Consider the following 19,809-nt stretch of genomic DNA (forward strand, 5'->3'; position numbering starts at 1 on the left):
AGATTAAGGAAAGCAAGGAGAGACCAAATTAAAGCAATGGCTGAAAACAGAGATAATCAGAATGAGCTCCCAAGAGAGGTGCCAGTCAGAGAACATTTCCGCCCAGTCATAAACGCTCACTACTCTGGAATATCTCGTGGAACTATTGCTGCTAATAATTTCGAGCTAAAGCCCGCACTCACCAATATGGTTCAACAGAACCAATTTGGAGGAGCAGCCACCGCAGATCCCCATCTTCACCTCAGAACTTTTCTGGAGATCACGGATACGGTAAAAATTAACGGTGTTTCTGACGAAATTATTCGATTGCGCCTGTTTCCGTTTTCTCTTAGGGATCACACAAGGAGTTGGCTCCAATCTCTACCGCTGGGAAGTGTTACTACTTGGGCAGATTTGGTTACGAAGTTTCTGTCAAAGTACTTCCCTCCTGCTAAATCTGCTCAGCTGAAATAGATATCACCAACTTCAGGCAGAGAGAATTTGAGGTATTATATGAGGCGTGGGAGCGATACAAGGAATTACTCAGGAAGTGCCCGAATCATGGCTATGCAGATTGGGTGCAGATTGAGTTATTTTACAATGGTTTAGATAGGCCAACTAGAGGGAATGTGGATGCAGCCGCCGGAGGTACTATTTTTCTAAAACACCTGATGAGGCCTATGATTTGCTGAACAGATGACCATCAACAGTTATCAGTGGCCGAGTGAAAGATCTGGATCAAGGAAACCTGCTGGAGTGTATGCTGTAGACCCAATCACATCACTTACTGCACAAGTTTCGGCATTGACCGCACAGATTGCAGCGATGAACAAGCCAAGCCAATCTACGTCTGAGGTAGCATTGGTGACTGTTGAGGAAGAGCCAGTTATGTAGGAAGCTCAGTACATCAACAACCGTGGCTTTGGAGGTTATCGAGGTAATCCTCCCCCTAATACTTATCATCCAGGTTTGAGGAATCACGAGAATTTCTCTTATGCAAACAACAAGAACGTGTTGAATCCCCCACCGGGGTTCAACACACAAAAAGGGGAAGGAAATCCATCTTTTGAAGATCTAGTTGGCACATTTGTGACTGAGTCTGGGAAGAGAATGGCGAGAACTGAGTCTCGTCTTGATAACATGGAGACGCACATGGGTAATATGGGTGCCACGATGAAATCCTTGGAAACACAGATTGGGCAACTAGCCAATGCTTTAAAAGATCAGAATCGAGGACAGTTTCCCAGCAATACCGAGGTGAATCCTAGGGAACAGTGCAAAGCTGTCACACTGAGGAGTGGCAAGGAAATTGGGATCCCAGAGCCTACTGAAGAAAGTTAGAGATTGCAGTTGAGGAGATGAGGAGAAGAGTGCAAGTGTTAGAGAAGAGAAAGTAGAGGAGCCTGAGAAAAGTACTTAAACAGCAGCCTTTACCGAAGGTAAATCTTCCATATCCACAGAGGTTCAAGAAGAAGGGGGTTGGATGATCAGTTTGCGAAGTTCTTCTGGAAATTTTCAAGAAAATACACATCAACATCCCATTTGCCGATGCATTGGAGCAATGCCCAATTATGCTAAGTTCATCAAGGATGTGATGTCCAAGAATAGAAAACTTCAAGAATTGAGACCGTAAAGCTGACTGAAGAGTGCAGTGCAATACTTCAAAGGAAATTACCACAGAAACTCAAAGATCCAGGGAGTTTTACTATTCCTTGTGTTATTGGTGGTTCTAGAGTAAATAGAGCTTTAGTGATTTGGGTGCTAGTATAATTTAATGCCTTTTTCTATTTACAGGACTTTGGAGCTTGGCGAGGTGAAACCTAGCACTATTACTTTGCAGCTGGCGGACAGATCACTTACCTATCACCAGGGATAGTAGAGGATGTGCTGGTAAAGGTAGACAAATTCATATTCCCTGCTGACTTTGTAATTTTAGATATGGAAGAAGACCAGGAGACGCCACTTATTTTTGGAAGGCCATTCCTAGCTACTGGGAAGCCTTGATTGATGTGCACAAGGGCGAGCTCACATTGAGAGTAAGGTGGAGATGAAGTCGTGTTCAACATCTACAACACCATCAAATGACCAAATGAGGTAAGTACTTGTAAGAGTATTGATATAATTGATTCATGTGTATCTCATGTTGGTGCAGGAAAGTTGACAAAAGACTCTTGGAGAGATGCTTGTTGGAATTAGCTTCTACACTAGATGAAGATGATTGGGATGTGCAGAGGAGTTACTTGCTCTCAATACACTACCTAAGGAAAAGAGTGATCCCACTTGAAGAGTTACTTGCGGAGGCAAGTAAAGAGGTACCAAAAGCATCCCCTGTATTGAAGGATTTACCGAGTCACTTGTGCTATGCTTTCCTAGACGAGGGTTCGTCACATCCGGTAATTATATCTTCTGCTCTTACTAGTGATGAGAAGATAGGTTGTTGAGGGTGTTGAGAGAATTTAAATCTGCTTTGGGATGGACAATTGCTGATATAAAGGGGATTAGCCCTATTTGTATGCATAAAATCTTGATGCAGGAGTCCTATTCCCCCTATGTTGATCATCAGAGGAGGCTGAATCCAGCCATGAAAGAAGTTGTGAGGGCTGAGGTATTAAAATTGCTAAATGCTGGTGTTATTTATGCTATATCTGACAGTTCTTGGGTTTCACCAGTACAAGTAGTGCCTAAAAAGGGAGGCATAACTGTAGTTAGAAATGAGAATAACGAATTGATTTCAACTCGTCCAGTGACTGGTTGGCGAGTGTGTATAGACTACAGGAAATTGAATGATGCGACTAGGAAAGATCCCCTCTTCCCTTTATTGACCAGATGCTTGATAGAGTAGGTGGTTATCATTATTATTGCTTTCTAGATGGTTATTCAGGTTACAATCAATTGTCATAGCACCGGAGGATCAAGAGAAGACTACCTTCACTTGTCCCTACGGTACATTTGCCTTTAGGAGAATGCCATTTGGACTTTGCAATGCACCTGCTACGTTTCAGAGGTGTATGATGGCCATATTTTCTGACATGGTTGAGGAGATAATGGAGGTTTTCATGGATGATATATTTGTCTTTGGTTCATCCTTTGATCACTGTTTGAGAATTTGACCCTTGTTTTGCAGAGATGTCAGGAGAAAATTTAGTGTTGAATTGGAGAAATGTCACTTCATGGTGCAAGGGTATTGTGCTTGGGCACAAAATTTCAGCGAGGAATGGAAGTGGACAGAGCCAAAGTTGTGGCAATTGAAAATCTCCCACCACCAAAGAATGTGAAAGGGATCAGAAGTTTCTTGGGACATGCCGGGTTCTATCGTCGTTTTATTAAAGATTTCTCTAAAATTACTAGACCTTTATGTAATTGTTAGAAAAGATTCTACATTTATTTTTGACGATGATTGTTTGCAGGCGTTTACAAGATCAAGACAGCTCTGACTTCTGCACCTATCATGATAGTGCCTGACTGGAAGGAGCCCTTTGAGCTCATGTGCGATGCGAGCGACTATGCTTAGGAGCAGTATTGGGCAAAGGCGAGACAAGATGTTCAAGACTATCTACTATGCTAGTCGTACACTTAACGCAGCCCAACAGAACTATACAACCACTGAGAAAGAGATGCTAGCAGTGGTGTTTGCATTCGAAAGTTCAGAACATATCTCATTGGCACCAAGGTAATTTTTACTGACCATGCAGCTCTTCGTTACTTGTTTGCCAAAAAGGATGCAAAGCCCAGGTTGATACGATGGATACTCCTACTTCAAGAATTTGACTTTGAGTCAAAGACAAGAAAGGTTGTGAGAACCAGGTGGCAGATCATTGTCACGACTAGAGCTGGAAGAAAGAACTGAAGGTGGAGCTATCAACGAGTCGTTCCCAGATGAACAACTTTTCAAGGTAAGTGTTACACATCCGTGGTTTGCAGATATAGCTAATTTCCTTGCTGCAGGAGAATTACCTTCAGATTTAACGTATCATCAAAAAGAAATTTCTTCATGATGCCAAGTTTTATCTGTGGGACGATCCGTTCTTGTTCAAGAGATGCGCTGATCAGATAATCAGACGATGTGTAGCAGAGAAGAAGAAGCGGGTATAATTCTAGAGCAGTGTCATTCCTCACCCTACGGTGGACACTTTGGAGCATCTAGAACAGCAGCTAAGGTATTACAGTCAGGTTTCTATTGGCCTAATTTATTTAAAGACAGTTATACTTTAGTCAAGTCATGTGATAAATGCCAAAGAGTTGGCAATATTTCTAGACGACATGAATTACCACTAACAAATATTTTGGAGGTGGAACTTTTGATGTCTGGGGTATTGATTTTATGGTCCATTCCCATCCTCTTTTGGTCAATCTTACATTTTACTGCTGTTGATTATGTGTCAAAATGGGTGGAAGCAATCGCCACCAGTACTAATGATGCTCGAGTTGTTGTTAAGTTTGTCCACAGGAACATCTTCACAAGATTCGGAACGCCTAGAGCCATTATCAGTGATGAAGGTACGCATTTGTAATGCCCGAGAATTATAGAAGTGATAAACCAAGATTATTAATCTTCATTAACGTGAGACTCGGAAGATATGAGAATGCATGACATGCAATGAGGGAAGAAAAGACATGAGAAAATAGGGTTTGCAAGACCGCACCCGCGGTGTAAACATGACCGCACCCGCGGTCATAAATTATGAAATTTTGGTAAGAAAGGCCGTAGCCACACGCACCCGCGGTACGAACAAGACCGCACCCGCGGTGCAGCTACAGTGGGGTGACCGCACCCGCGGTAAGAACAAGACCGCACCCGCGGTCGTTGGATTTTAGAAAATGATAAGCATGCCGTGGGCACAGCGCACCCGTGGTGCAAAACAGACCGCACTCGCGGTGCGACGTGCAGTGCAAAGAATTGTGCCACGTCTTATGTTATTGCATGGATATATATAGGTGGAGCTCGGTCATTCTTCAGGGATAAAGAGAGAAAATCGAGGGATAGAGGAATACTTTGAATTCTTGAGCTTAGAAAATCAAATTTGAAGACATTCGTGTATCAAATTCAAATCCGAAAGCGGTATCGTGTTCCTATTGACTCAAGCTGCACAAGGACGTAAGTTTTCTTACGTTTTGAGATGTTTTGAAAATATGATGTTGTCAGAATTGAATACAAATCAGATATGATGTTTATACTACCGTAGACATTGTAGAATTGAAGTCAGATTAAAGAACAGACTGTTTCTGTAATTGTTATGATTTTTGAAAGATATTGATTACGATTTTGATATCAGAATTGTGTATCACTGATTTTGAATATACCGATATTGAGATTATGAGTTCTGGTATTATATATGTGATGTTCAGATTGACGGGGTTATTCGGATGGTGTTGTTCTGCCGTCGAAACATCAGCAACTGACATCTAATCAGTTTTGATAGTGACCGAGATTATAATGTTATATTGATTTGAATATTGATTAGATTCAGATATGATTTAGACTGTATTGTGATATCGATGACATGAATTGAATTGTATCTTGTTCAGATATTGATCAGATCATGTACTAAGTTGAGTATTGATCAGAACAGATTGTGTATTGAGTTATTCACTGATACAGCGTATTCGATATTGTCATTTCAGATTTGATATGGACAGATTTGGATACAGGTCATCGTCTTCGTCAGATAGGGACGACAAAGGTATAATTCATGTGATATTCGGAAGATACAACTCAAATAAGATCCTATTTGAGTTTCCCAATAAAATCACATACTAGAATTATTGTTGTTTATTTTATGATATGTATGATATGTTTATAGATGATATATTCATATCTTTTGAAATGAGCATGCTTTGTTTACAGATTGTTATTCATTGCATTTAAGATAGGAAGTCTTGACAGAACAGTCAAACTTCTAGACATTCGGTGATATCACAGCTTCGGGGAAGATCAGTCTCCTATTGTAGATGTGGATACAGATGATCAGGCCGAATTCTAGGAATAAGACGTACAGTCACCCCGATTGGGAGGGTAGGTGATAGATCGTCTTATTCACACCGGGATCCCTAGAGTTATAGTTGAGTCGAGTCTAGACATGATTTGACTAGAACTGCATACGTTTATAGATGTGGTTTCATAGACTATGAAACCCATTTTTATTGCTTTCAGTCATGATAGCATGTTTTTATGATTTGATTTGAATAGCATGTTTAGCTGATTTGAGTTGCATGCTTATTGTGAGTTAATTTCACAGATTATGAAATCTATTGTTTTTTATTATATTCATGATAGAATATTTCATGATTTATTTATGTATATGCATGTTTACCATGTTTTATACTGGGATTTATTCTCACCGGATTATCCGGCTGTTGTCTTGTTTTGTATGTGTGCATGACAACAGGTGGGACAAGATCGGGGTCAGAAGATGATGAGAGAAAACGAGTTTAGCGTGGTGATTCCGGACTTGGATATAGATAGGTTTTATTACGGGAACTTTAGTAGTTGAACCTTAGATTAATTGAAAGACTGTTGTACGTTATTGTACTTTTATACAGATATGTATATTATTTAGATGCCATTACCTTCCGCACTTGTATCTTAAAAGAAAAATTTTTAGACCCTGTTTTATCTTAATTGATAATTAAATCCCAAAGAAGATTAAGAAAAAGATCAGCGTCCAGGTCCCCACAGCATTTCTGTAACAAAATTTTTAACTCACTATTGGCCAAATATGATGTGAAGCACAGGGTGACACTGGCATACCACCCGCAAGCCAATGGGCGGGCAAGCAAAGATATCCAACTGGGAGATGAAACAGATATTAGAAAAGACAGTGAAGACAAACCGGAAGGATTGGACGATCAAGCTAGATGATGCATTATGGGCATACAGGACTGCATATAAGACACCTATCGGAATGTCGCCTTATAGGTTGGTCTTTGGGAAAGCTTGTCATTTACCTTTGGAACTGGAGCACAAGGCATTTTGGGCTGTCAAAAAATTAAATTTAAGGGAGCATCGGGCAAACAACGACTGCTGCAGCTGAATGAGATGGAGGAGTTTAGGAATGATGCATACGAAAATGCCAAGATATACAAGGAAAAGACCAAGAGATGGCATGACATACAGATTCTTCGACGACTTTTCGAACCGGGGCAACATGTGTTATTATTCAATTCCCGACTGAGGCTGTTTCCTGGTAAGTTAAAATCACGATGGTCTGGACCATTCACAGTGGAAACAGTGTACCCACATGGGGCAATTGAGCTAAAATGCAAAAATGGTGAGACATTCAAAGTCAACGGTCAGAGAGTCAAGCATTACTTTGGGAATGAAGTGCGACACATGGACAACATCCCACTGCGAGAACCAAAGTAGACTGAAGAAAGTCAGGCTGATGACGTTAAACCAAGCGCTATGTGGGAGGCAACCCACGTTTATTTAATTTTTGCATTCGTTTTATTTTGATTCCTTAGTTTATTAATTTTAATTTTCTCGTCTCAAGTATTAATTTGCATTTTGCAATTTTTTGCAGGTATTCAAAAAAAAAAAATTCGAGAATCGCTTGGACAGTGTGCTCCGCGCACATGCGCGACATATTTCCGCGCACATGCGCGAAAATTACAGAGAGTTCAGCGCACATGCGCCACTCAGGGCGCGCACATGCACGACAATTACAGAAAGGTCGGCGCATATGCGCCAATCAGGGCGCGCATATGCGCCACCTCCCAGCATGCCAGCCCGTAGCATACGCGCATATGCGCCGCTTCAAGGCGCGCATATGCGCGCGACCCAGTATAAAAAAAAGTGGCAGATCGCGAATTCCTCTCAGCAACACACTCAAATCCCTAGCCACCACACCGCCGCCGCCTCCTTGCACACCGCCGCTCCTCCTTCAGCCGACCGCCGCTGCCACCTTTCAACAGGAATTTTTCCACCACAATCCAAATTCCGGTCATCCTCTCGTTCAAGTAAGGGGTTCTCTTCAGATTTTGTTAAAATTTTCAGATTTCATTGAAATTGGTTCAAGTAATTTGGGGAAACTCTTGATATACTGAAGTGGGTACGTCGAATTGGTATACATTCTCTGTGACTGGGTTGTACATTGCATTGTTTATTGCATTTGTTGGCGTGGTGAGATATTTGCTCGGCTACTTGATTTGTTGAATTTAGTTGGTGTTGGTGTAAATTGTGATACATTAATTGATTGATGGCACCAAAAAAGAAGTCAAAAAAGGGTGCTTCTTCCTCTTCGAGCTTTGATTCGCACCGATTTTGGAATGAAGAAGCACAGTAAAATACTTAAGGGCACAGGCCAAAAAATGTTGGTTAGGGTAGTCTAAAGATCTACTTTCAATTTAGTTGGATAATTCAGATGCAGATTTGCAAGATGTATGCTTGATCTGAAAGTAACAAGTGGATCATGTCAGGTCTAGGAACAGCTGATCTCTTGGTTCAGCAGAAGCAAAGCATCCATAGCACTTCGAAAGCTGAAAGCAAGAACACGTACCTGGAAGCTTCTGTGCTCAACAGCTCGGGATTTCAGCAACAACGAGAGATTAATGGAGTGACGCGAGAGATTGCCCATAGTCTGGCAGACAAGCACGATTGCCATTTACCTACATCCGTTCTTTCACTCGAGACCAGCATGAGAAATGTCAGGCATCCTTCAGTCAAGATCATGGCCTGAAGAAAGGGACATACGATTGAAGATGTCTCAACTGAGCAGCAAGCAGCGATAGCTGCACCAAACCATTGCTCGAGACTAATTTTTCTCACTTTCGCATATACTTGGATTAAATTGATTTATTCCGTAAGCAGTTTTGCTATTGATCATGATCAGTTGTGAATTAATTGTGTCATCTAATCAAGTTTTTAGTCAGTTACTGTGCAGGCATGCAACTGTTTTACCATTTTGAATTTCAACTTTTGTCGTTATAATATGTGGCGTATTCATGAATTACTTCTGAAATGATGAGATTAACGATTGCAGAAAAATAAAATACGAGATAAAAGAGAATAAACATTTATTATGTGAAGAAATTTTTTCGGATTTACATCAAAAACCTTCCTAACAAAGGACCTCACTTGTTCAACCACGGTTTTTAATCACCGGTGGAAGTCTGAAGGAAGCTATCGAAGTCACTATACGCTCTAGGATCCGCCTTACTTGTAGAGAAGCAGCTGGTAGACAGTGTCTTCGGCGAAGTATGTCCACCTTGTTACACGTCAAGCCAATCCTGATATTAGCTCTAGTGTTTGCCATCATTTTGGGATTGGTAAGCATTCCATCTCTTGAAGAACCTGGAGTCCGTGTAGCTACTCCCATTAGTCGAAGATTTTAATGTAAAACTTCATCTTCCAGAAAGTTTTTCGGTTTTCGCAAGCTGAGTTCATGAATCGTCAGGCCAGTATCTAGAGTCCGATTTGAGCTACCTGCACCTGCCATTCTAGCTGTTGAAGTGTTTGCTGATATTTTGCGACTAACTGAGCCTACTTTATATTATAGTCCCAGGGTCAAGGAAGAATGAAGGACAAAGTCATTAACGTAAACGATTAACTTGCTAATCATAAGTGATTTATTTGATGTCAGCTGCTTAAATTCCTTTAATATTTATATGCTTGATTAAGGAAGGAATATTTGTTTTAAAATGTAATTGAGAAACAGCAGTTATAAATCGTCAACTGAAAGACACGGTTTCACAACTGATCGGGCAACGATTAATTTCACAACCTTCTCAATAGTTAATAAATTAACCATTTGTTATTCCCAAAGTTAGTGCCGTGACTGATTATCAAGATATTAATGCTATCTTTCAACAAATGAACTGGTTGAAAGTGGACCCTTTTAATCCAGCAAGTTTTCAACACACGATTTACCCACGAACATAGTCCTTTAGTCAAAAATTTCTGAACTGCACGGTCAAGAAGTCCGAACAGTCACGTACATCAGTAACTTTACCCGCTTCATTCAGTTCGTCTCAATATGCATACCTAAAAAGTCTCAAAGCAAAAGCAAATTCCAGCTTCTTTCAGAAATCATTCAGTCTAATGTCCAAAATGCAAGCCCCGCGAACACAAAATACATAGCTATGCTATATGTTTGTTTCAGTTCTATCAGTCGGAGAGCCGATGTCAAAACGTAGTTCTTAGCAGAATCAGCGGGGCTGGGACATTTTTGGGGCATTCTTCGAAAGAGATCTATCCAAAGGAACGTCGTGACGTCGACTCTAATGGGAATATCAATTCTGATGGAAGAATCATCCCACGGTCCAATGGTCAGTTGTTGACCATCTTTGAGATTCGTGTGGAGAAATGTTCTTGTTGCCGTCTGAGGGCTACCACCTTGCTGAAGTCAAGCATCTGATGTCCGAAGAGAGGCAAAACTCTCTCTCTGCATATGTACGGAAATCAAGGTTCCGACCGAAGAATTAACTGAACAGGAGGTTCAAGTTGCGGATATATAGTAGCCAAGGGGTTATGCAAAGGCAGGATGCATTTGCTGCCCTTACCTAAAGAAATTTCAAGCCATTACTGTTATCATGGCTGGACGAAGACTTACTGAAAGAACCTTATCTGCACATCTGTGTGAAGAATAATGTTCCAACCACAAGCATAATGATTTGGCAGTTCAGATTAGTTATTTGATAAAGTCAAAGGGTATGTTGTGGGTAGTTGCAGAAAGATCATCAAACGTCAAAGCTGTGCAATGCAAAAAGGTTCGCCACCAAAAACTAAACTGGACATCTCTCCTGATTAGTTCTGGTTAAGAGCAAGAAGATATTGGGGTACTCAGGAGGCTGGCTCCAAGTCAGTTAAAAAGGCCCAAGACATCGGCACAACTGAAGACTACCAAGAGAAAACTGATCGTCAGTGGATCAGATTCTGAGGAAACACTCTGTCAGTTATTACAAAGAACAAGTATCAAAGACCAATCGCAGTGGCAAGTGGGCATCTATACCACTGAGAGAGGAAGCCATAATGCCGCAACAGCTATGCAGGCTATTCCGTTGAAAAGCCATTTCCGAGCTGATGTTTTAGCTAAGATCAGGTACCTCCACAAAGTATACATCCAAGAAATCTATCCTCTAACAGCTGATAAGAAGGAATCAGGCAAAAAAAGCTTAAGCCCGGTGATCCAAATCAAACTACCTTCAATTTCCGGTGCGCTGGCTCGGCCAAAAGGATCATATTCAGGAACGAGTTGACACTACGGACTCAGGACTGAGACATTCCACATATTCTTTCTGATGAGAATGAAAGGGCAGTTGATCGAAGAGCCCAGGCCAATCAAATGCCAGTTCAGAACTCACATTGACCATATGGGAACAGGCAGTGCCAGTGGGGGGGCGGTGAGTCCAAACTGAAGGTTTTATGGATGCGTGGCAAGGTTCGAACGACACTTTGTTGTGCAAACAGTTGAAAAGGAAGTTCAAATCTGAATCATGCATCAACTGGAGCAACGTCTCAGAATGGTCCAAGGCGACTACAATATTTTCAGGCATGGGGAGAAGAACTATTTCTTTAATCAATCAGAGCAAAAAGTTGGGCCAAATGATTGAAACTAAAATGCAAAGTACGTCCCACAAGTCCACTGCTTACAATGTCGAGCGTGTGCTCACTCAGCGTGACATGATCTATGGCTTTGTCAAGGCGCAGATAAAGTTTGGAAATGGATTCAAGGAGCTAATCAATCATGAAGGCACTTCCGAAGATAAGAAGATGAATCGGCGCATCACCGAGAGTCATCCCCTGTACAAGCCTGCTGCTACATAGTAGAAACAACTTAGGGATGTCCACCATCTTCTCTGCCTTGTCCTCAACGTTACTCGGAACTGAATTACACTTGCCCAATATTGATTGAGATCATCAGTCAGTCACCGACGAGAATTTCAAAGAAAGTGCCCTACAAGCGAATCATTTGATATTAAAACAGAACAAGAAGCTCAGATGCTCAACTGATGTGCCAAGTCAATCAACTGGTTATCTTATTGTAGAAAAGTTTGTCACTGAGGAGGCTCGGTTGCTCGTTACGACGTGGCACCAATTTAAGTTGACACAACCAATCAATATCACCAATCACTGACCATCAAACTAACTACCTGCAGATCCACAACTGAATCAGCAGACAGTCCATTTGTTGCACCTTGCAGATCTTCTTCGCCTCCAGTTCAACAAGAGTCATGGACGAAAAAATGGTTTTTGCCAGAGCTGAGACATGAGAAACATAGGGTTTCTAACGCTAACTTTGGTGATTTTGATCAATCTACAGGAAACCAAGGAACGAGGAACAAGGGGCCGTCTGGACCAGTATCTCTTCATCCATCCAATATGGGATTTTGTCTAATTGAAAGATATCAAGACATTCAACTCAACTGTCCCAAAATAAGTCAGAAATAAGGTTGATGTCCCCGGCACCTCCGCTTTCTACATTCCTCTTGAAGTTGAACTCAAAACAAAACAATACACCATAGAACAATAAAAAAAATATAAGCAGGGAGAACTGAAATCTGATCAAATAGCTGGGGACTTTCCATCCTCCTTGCATCGACGAGCTTAAAAAGAACAGAGGCCTAGCTGAAAGTCTTTCTCTTACTCAAGACGCAATCAGCAAAGATTTGAATCCTGGAGCTATCTTGGCTCAAAGAAATCGATTTGCTGCAGACTACGTATTGACTGCTGTCAAAGACATTGCAGCTGGATGTTGGATTCTTCTCCTCAGGTCAATGTGCTTGACAAAAAGGGGAGCACAGGTTGATGAAAGAAATAGAAGAGGATACAACTGAAGAGACATTTTTTGTCAGTTCTTGTTTAAGATTATTTGTTTTCTTGTGGTACGAAATAGGGACACTAGAAATTTGTTGTTATCTACATTCAAGAATGCTTTTACTTCAAAGATCAGTTTATGGAATATTCGAGTTTTGTCAAGCACCAAAAAAGGGGAAGTGTTGGAAACTAAATTCAGTGAGTGACAACTAAGCTTCGAACGTCTTAGAATAACTGATTCAAAGGCAACGGACTTAACTGACTCAAATATTACACAAACATTAGTTTGTCATTAGCTAAAGATTATGTGTCTAGCAAATATTATCCCACAACAGTTGGACGCAAAATCTACTGACTGTTCCAGTTGGAACTTATCAGCTGAAACAACAGTTATGAGTTTTCAAGCAAATATCTTCAGGCTGATCCCCCAGTTGAACACGGCATCAGTTGAGACGACAAAGGAACAATAGTAAACAGACACCAGGGGGGCTCGCTCACTATGTGGAACTCCGCATTGTCAGGAATTGCATTGTACGGATGTCAGAGATAATTGAATGTGACAATTAGACGAATATAAAGATTCAAATGTTAGTTAATATTACCATTGAGAAGGGAGCATAAAATAGGTAAGAAGGCAGCTGAAAAGACAACACGCGATCTACTATTCTAATCAAGCTTGCTGTGTGATTACTCTGCTAAATCACACTCGTATTTGAATTCAAAAGCTCACTCGGCAATTTTTAAGTAAATCAAGGCTATAGTTTACGAACTTGGCATAGCACTTGAACCTTTGTTAAGATTCAGTCATTTTGTTATATCAGTCACCTGTAAAATTATGGTGGAACTAAGATTTGCAGTTTGGGCAAGGTTAAGTCCAAAGGAAGTGGTCAGTACATGTGTGGTGAATTCGCCCAAAGATCTTTTGGTGAAAAATCCTATTTTCGTTAAGGAAGGGGTGACGTAGGAGTTTCTATTCTCCGAACATCAAAACATATCGTGTGGCTTTTTATTTCAGTTTACTAGCGTTATTCTATCGTCAGTCATTTACCTCCGCAACTGTTTTTTCAGTAAACGATTTTGTTATCAACTGACAGAATACCGATGTCATTTGTCATGAAACTGAACCCTATAAATTGAGATCAGCGAGTGTTTATCGACCCACCTCCTTCGAAACACTTAGCACCTATTTCTAACCGAGTCTCGTTTCAAGATCCATGAGTCGTGGTGCATGGTCACCCAAAAAGCATGACCATAAACTCATAGTGCGCATATCTAGTGTGAAATTTGTCTTGTGAACACCGTTCTTTACTTTCAATTCATAGTATCCAGACGCAATCAATTGTAAAAAAATAGCGATGCGGGTCTTGTAACGGATCAATAAATCTTCAATTCTTGGAGTGGATACTTGTTGCTTGGAGAGGACCAGTGGGGGGGGGGGGGGAAGGTCTAGTAATCTATCGGGGGTGGAATCAATGTCAGTAGAAGCATACTTACAATCTTTCTTTTCAAAAATAAACCGGTGCGCCCCACGAGAATAACTAGTGCGAATAAACCTTTTGTCTAGCAGTGTCGTGGATTTGATCGTTTAATTCTTCATATCAGCGGTGCTAGACGATAAGGTTTCGTTAGATATATGAACATTTCCCGGCATTAGTTCAATAGAGAATTCACTTCAAGATCGGTGGAAATTCCAGAAGACGTCCGCGGAAATACGCTAGGAAAATCGCGACAAGAACAACATCTGCTAATTTCGACTAATAGTAGCATGTGCGGTAGTGAACACTGCTAGAAAAACTTGGCATCCACTGTGGTAAGAAGCTCCTCGCACAAAGACAAAGATAATGTGGCGGAATGTTGTTGTGTCCTCGCCGCTCAGAAACAAAAGATTTCCAACATGAGGCGGCCCCCACCACACCACCACCCCCGGGGGGAAGGGGGCGGGGGAAAAGGATGAGAAAAAGAAGAGGAAAAGAAAAAAGGGGGGGAAAGATGAAGAGGAAAGGGGGGGGGGGGGGGGGAAAAAGGGCCCCCCCACGAAAAATAGATATGGGATCGCTGAGAAATAAATTGAAGCTCCATTCGCTGATGAACCAATCCATACCAAGTATAAGATCAATTCAGGCATAGGAAGCACAATAAGATCGAGCACGTCACATCTTTGAATAACGAAGCTCCAGATTCGTGACAAGTTTAGACGGGAGCATTAATCACCAAAAGGAATGAGAAACTTTGAAACTCAAACCCTATCGTCAGAATAATAATTCAGTGTGGTTGATGATGGGGGGGGGGGTCAGATAGAAGGAATGTGTAGCTCCCGATCCAGTAGTGCAATAGGGTTGCCACACCTGAATGATAATCCCTCAAGCGGCGAAGGGAACGTCATTGACATTCGTTTTCGTGGGACTTAAGGAAATTTTTAGTTCGTATTCTCCCAAATTAGGTGAATAGTTATGCGGTTGAAGGACAGCATTTCCTTCAAAAATTTCATTTTAGGCCCTAAAGCTTTCGAAATTTACATTTTATTCCCCAGGAATTTTTTGGATATTTGCAATTTAAGAATCATTAGTATGTAATTTGAAAAGTTTCATTTTGGTCCCTAAATTTCGAGAATACAAGTGTGACCCTAAGCCTCGATAATCCATTAAGCCCCGTTAACTTTTTGTTTAGTGCATACGGTTCTTTAATTTTTGTAATTCACAATCGGTCCTTAAATGTCGGAAGGTAGGCATATTGGTCTCCTCACATATTTTCAAAAATTGGCACTTAGACCCCTCAAATTGTGAAGCCCCCTACACCCTTAAGTTAGGATTTTTCTTTAATTTTGGCCCAAGCTGTTATTTGGAAATATTACATCTCACATAAATAAGGTCAAATAAATACCATTTCATTTTATCTAAATCATATCTTAATCCAACTAAGGTTAGTACGTGCAACGTTAGATTAGTTCTCTAATTAAACTTGATCTCAATTCATTATCATAACCAAGTTAAACATCTTGGCAATCAGAGCAATGTAAAATGTTAAACGACTAGGTTTACCGCGTATGATGTAGTTATGCCTCCTCACAGCTTCTTCGCATTCAAACATAAATCTCATCCCAAGCAGTTGGTGCTTTCCTCTTCGAGCAATCTCCACCTTTGCCCTTCTCCTTGCCGAAGAAACACTTGAATGTTCCCCAGTCACATTTGCAAGATTTAAGCGATTGCAACCTGCATGGTAGCCCTCTCGAAAAATTGGCCCCCCCCCCCCCCCCCCTTTGGTGCTCCAGGGTATTTTGTGGCCTTTGCTGTCCTTGCTTCTTAGAACTCGACCTTGGGGACGTTGGGGCCGTAAGGGCGATGAGGATCCCCTTTGTATGGTGTCTAGTGTTTGGCTAATTGGTATGTTGGTGTTGTTTGCCTCTGCATGTGAGGCTCAAACTCGATGTCCTTTAAGGAAGCTCAGACTGAATGCAGAGGTAGTAGCAGGGCAAAAACCAAAGGGCGCTCATGATACATTATTTGTGTATGGTTTGTCCGGTAGTCCAGCCATGAAGTTCTAGGAGTTTCTCTACGGATCTCTCCGGCAAAATAAGGGGTACAAGTGACAACCCCGTATCAATGTCTTCACAACGCAGCAACATTAGTTTCACCCCGACCCCTCCCGACAGGAGCCTCATAAACTCCCCGTCACCGCCTTCTAACTCAGCAGTAATAATTTTTTCATAGAATATCTCCTTGAAACGAGCCCAAGTAGAGTGCAATATCAATATCAGGCTTCCGCTCTTCCCACCATAAGAAGCATCATCGGCTAACAGGTAGTGGTACATCTCACACTTCGCATCCCCAGTTCAGATAACGGAAGTGTAAGGGGGGAATCGAGTGCGACAGATCCAAGCCTCGGCGCAAGGGATCGGTGCTGCCAGATAGTGCCTCTTTCGGGCACTAGCCTCCGGAATGTTCTGATCATATATGTCATGCTATGGCCAGTGTATATGTAGACTGCTGTAAACACGGCTTAACTGCTGCTCAAAGAAACCAGCCATCCCCTTCTATCGCACGAGTAGCGGCTCCCCGGTAGTGGCGGGGGTTGGAATAAATTAACAATACCTTGATGTTCACAATGTTCTCGGCGTGAATTCTCATGAACAGGGCAAGTCTAGGAGGCATTTTAATCGGAACGGTTACAAATCTAACGTACCAACATGCAATTAAATCTAAGTTGTTTCTAATCAGGTTACATATCCTAGTTATTTAGCAATTTGAAGCACGCAAAGGCATATATACTCAAAGCGAGTAAAAAATGTTACGGGTAAACATATATGCAAGTCAATCATGCAGGTAACAATCATATTAAATCATATAATGAGCCATAGTAAAACTTAAAGATTTTGAGTCTTGACGGCACTTATCTTCCGTGGTTTCTGGATGGTGCAACAACCCTTACATAAAAGAACAGCTCTGATAAACAACTTAAACCGTCTACTTTCTTTTTAGTGTAAAAAGTACTAGAAGTTTTTTAAAAAAAAAACTTTGCATGGAATTTCGGCCGAAAAAGCCCCCTTACCAAATATATAAAATCGTTTTGACCATTTTTAAAATAAAACAACCAACGAATATTTGAAGATAAATAGGAAAATACTCAAGCGTCAAACGTAAAGGTTTGGGTGCAAGTAAATTGTCGCATACTTGATAGAGCGATCGAACCGTGGTGCCTTGAGCTGTTGTGATGTTTAAAAGATTTGAAGTGCACCAATTACCACCAGCTATAGTTTGTGGTAAAGCGGCAAAGCGCTCGGGTCCTACAATTTGTATCAGAGTCAAGGTCCCGAGTTCGATTCTCATTGTTGCAAGGATGCATTATTGGGAGTGAGATGGTTGGGTTGCAATATTGTCCCTGCTTGGTAGAGCGATTGATGGTGCTTGAGCTGCTGTGCGGTTTTAAAATATTTGAGTTTGCACCAGTAGCCACCAGTTTATAGCTGTTTGTAAAGGCGGCAAGCGCTCTGTCTGTATGACCGATATATTTTTTTGAATGGAAGTATTAATTAAAAGATAAGGAGTTTGTTTAAGTAAGTAAGTATTAAGAATTGATATTTCTGATTTAAACTGTTGTATCCGCCGAATTTTAAATGAATAACCGAGCTACTTTCGTATGTACCTTATCTCGAGAATCGCAACTAGACCATAGATTCTGACACGTGCAGATAAGATTTTTTCGGATTTTCGAAATATGCGGATGCAACTATAATGGAAGTCCGATTCTTTTTTTTCCTTTCACCGATTCTTTCAGAAGATTTTCTTAGTTTGTCCTTGGCTTTCGGCCCGTTCTAGTGGCACGTTGGTGTCGGGAAGTTTTGAGCTAGTTCAGACTCGAGAAGGGGGCCGGTGAACTGAAGCGAGACATCGTCAGCGGGGCTTTGACGACGGACCGTCAGGTATAAATCTTAAATTCCTTAGATAGTGATGGTTAGAGGATCATGTAGGGAGACTTTGGGAGCAATTTGGATCTGGTTTGTTAGTGAGTGTTATTATGATATGGTATTGGTCTAGTGTAGTGACAGAGCTTTCTGTCAAGATGTTTTAGTGGGACTAGAAGGAGGGTACTATACGTGAGATTTCAGAGACAGCGGAGTATACGACATGAACGAGAAACAGCTTATAGACTGTAATATTTATCTGTGTTCATCTACATGTTTACTGGGTGCTTATTGGCAATAATTATGCTGCATATCTCGGTTTAAGCGCTGATATCTTTGACATGACATCATTTTTTTTGGCCCGAGCCGCCCGATGGTCTTTTGATAAGTGCGGTTTTTGCCTGAAATGAGCTTTTAATTCATACGAGTGGTTAATTCCTTTGTTGGCAAAATTTGATGTCCGCGTTGTTTTTGGTGTGAGTGCGGAACTTAGGAGTACGACTACGACGTGGAATGAAAATGGCATTAAAGGGGGATTATGAGAAGAGTGGTGGAGAAAAACAGAGCCGGGGCAAGGCAACGCGCACATGCGCGGCTTAATTTCGCGCACACATCGCGAGACAGCCATGACCACCAGCCTGCGCGACGTAAGGCCCCGCACATGCGCACCAGCGTGCAGAAAGATTGGCGCATATGCACCCCAATCGCGGCGCACGAGGCGCGGCCCCCATATCAGTTAGCGTCGGACATAGTTCACGAGTAAGACACGCATAAGCCGAGAAAGGCCCCAAGAAGAGAAATACCGAAAGCGCGCGCTATTCCCGACGCGAGGTTCCGAGATTATAGAATATGTTTCGGCGTGGATTTAGGGGATTCGCAAAATATTTAGAAATCAGCCTCCATCAGAGAGGTGCAAGGAACCAGAGAGCCAACGACGGAACGCGAAGACACAACACACACAAATCCGGACACGTAACACAACAAGTTTATCTCCCTTCAACCGGGTTGCTAAATCGTTTCTTTGTTTTTTCGTTGTAATGACAGAAACAGTTTCATTGGACTTATGACATGAACTAATTTTTATTTTATAGAATTGAGGTAGTCGGGGTGGACGATGTGTAATGGACGATTTGAAGTGTTCATGAATTATTTCATCGTTTTTATTTGTGATTTCTGGCTTTGCTCTTGACTTACTGGCACTGAATTCGAGGGATCACAATATTGAAAATCAACACTCACAGAGGATGGAAATTAGGACAGAAAAATCACATCGTTGATAATTAATAACGTGCAAAGACGTATACGCTACTAATCATAAAAGAACCGTGTTTACTTTTCTTACATGCTACGTTATGTTAATAGACATATTAAAATTAGTAATATGTAGTACATTTCTATGGACACTCGACATAGCAATAGAAAAATATTGTAGTTTTTTTGTTAATGAAACATGTGCTAATTTAATTAAAGTTATCCAATGGTTAATTTAGCAGAGTGGAGACTCGCGAAATCATAGCTCTAATTTAAGTTCCTCGGTGAATTTTCTGCTGCGTGCTAGAATTACGGAATGTTTATTTTATATAATGAGTTTAGAACCAACTATTTGATTTGTTTAAATAAAGTTGAAGCTATGGCTTGTGTAATGAATAGACAGTTTGTAAATATTTATCTTCTGGGATCT

At 41.2% G+C, this 19,809-nt stretch overlaps 1 non-coding gene across 1 annotated transcript; it reads right to left on the reverse strand.

Annotated features, from left to right (window-relative positions):
• Positions 1 to 436: 436 nt before the first annotated feature.
• LOC140833231 (small nucleolar RNA R71) lies at positions 437 to 547 on the reverse strand. The gene has a single exon (XR_012118363.1). It is a non-coding gene; the product is annotated as a small nucleolar RNA R71 (small nucleolar RNA).
• Positions 548 to 19,809: the final 19,262 nt, after the last annotated feature.

The sequence above is a fragment of the Primulina eburnea genome, chromosome 5, assembly GCF_022965805.1.
Source record: "Primulina eburnea isolate SZY01 chromosome 5, ASM2296580v1, whole genome shotgun sequence".
Taxonomy (NCBI): Eukaryota; Viridiplantae; Streptophyta; class Magnoliopsida; order Lamiales; family Gesneriaceae; genus Primulina; species Primulina eburnea.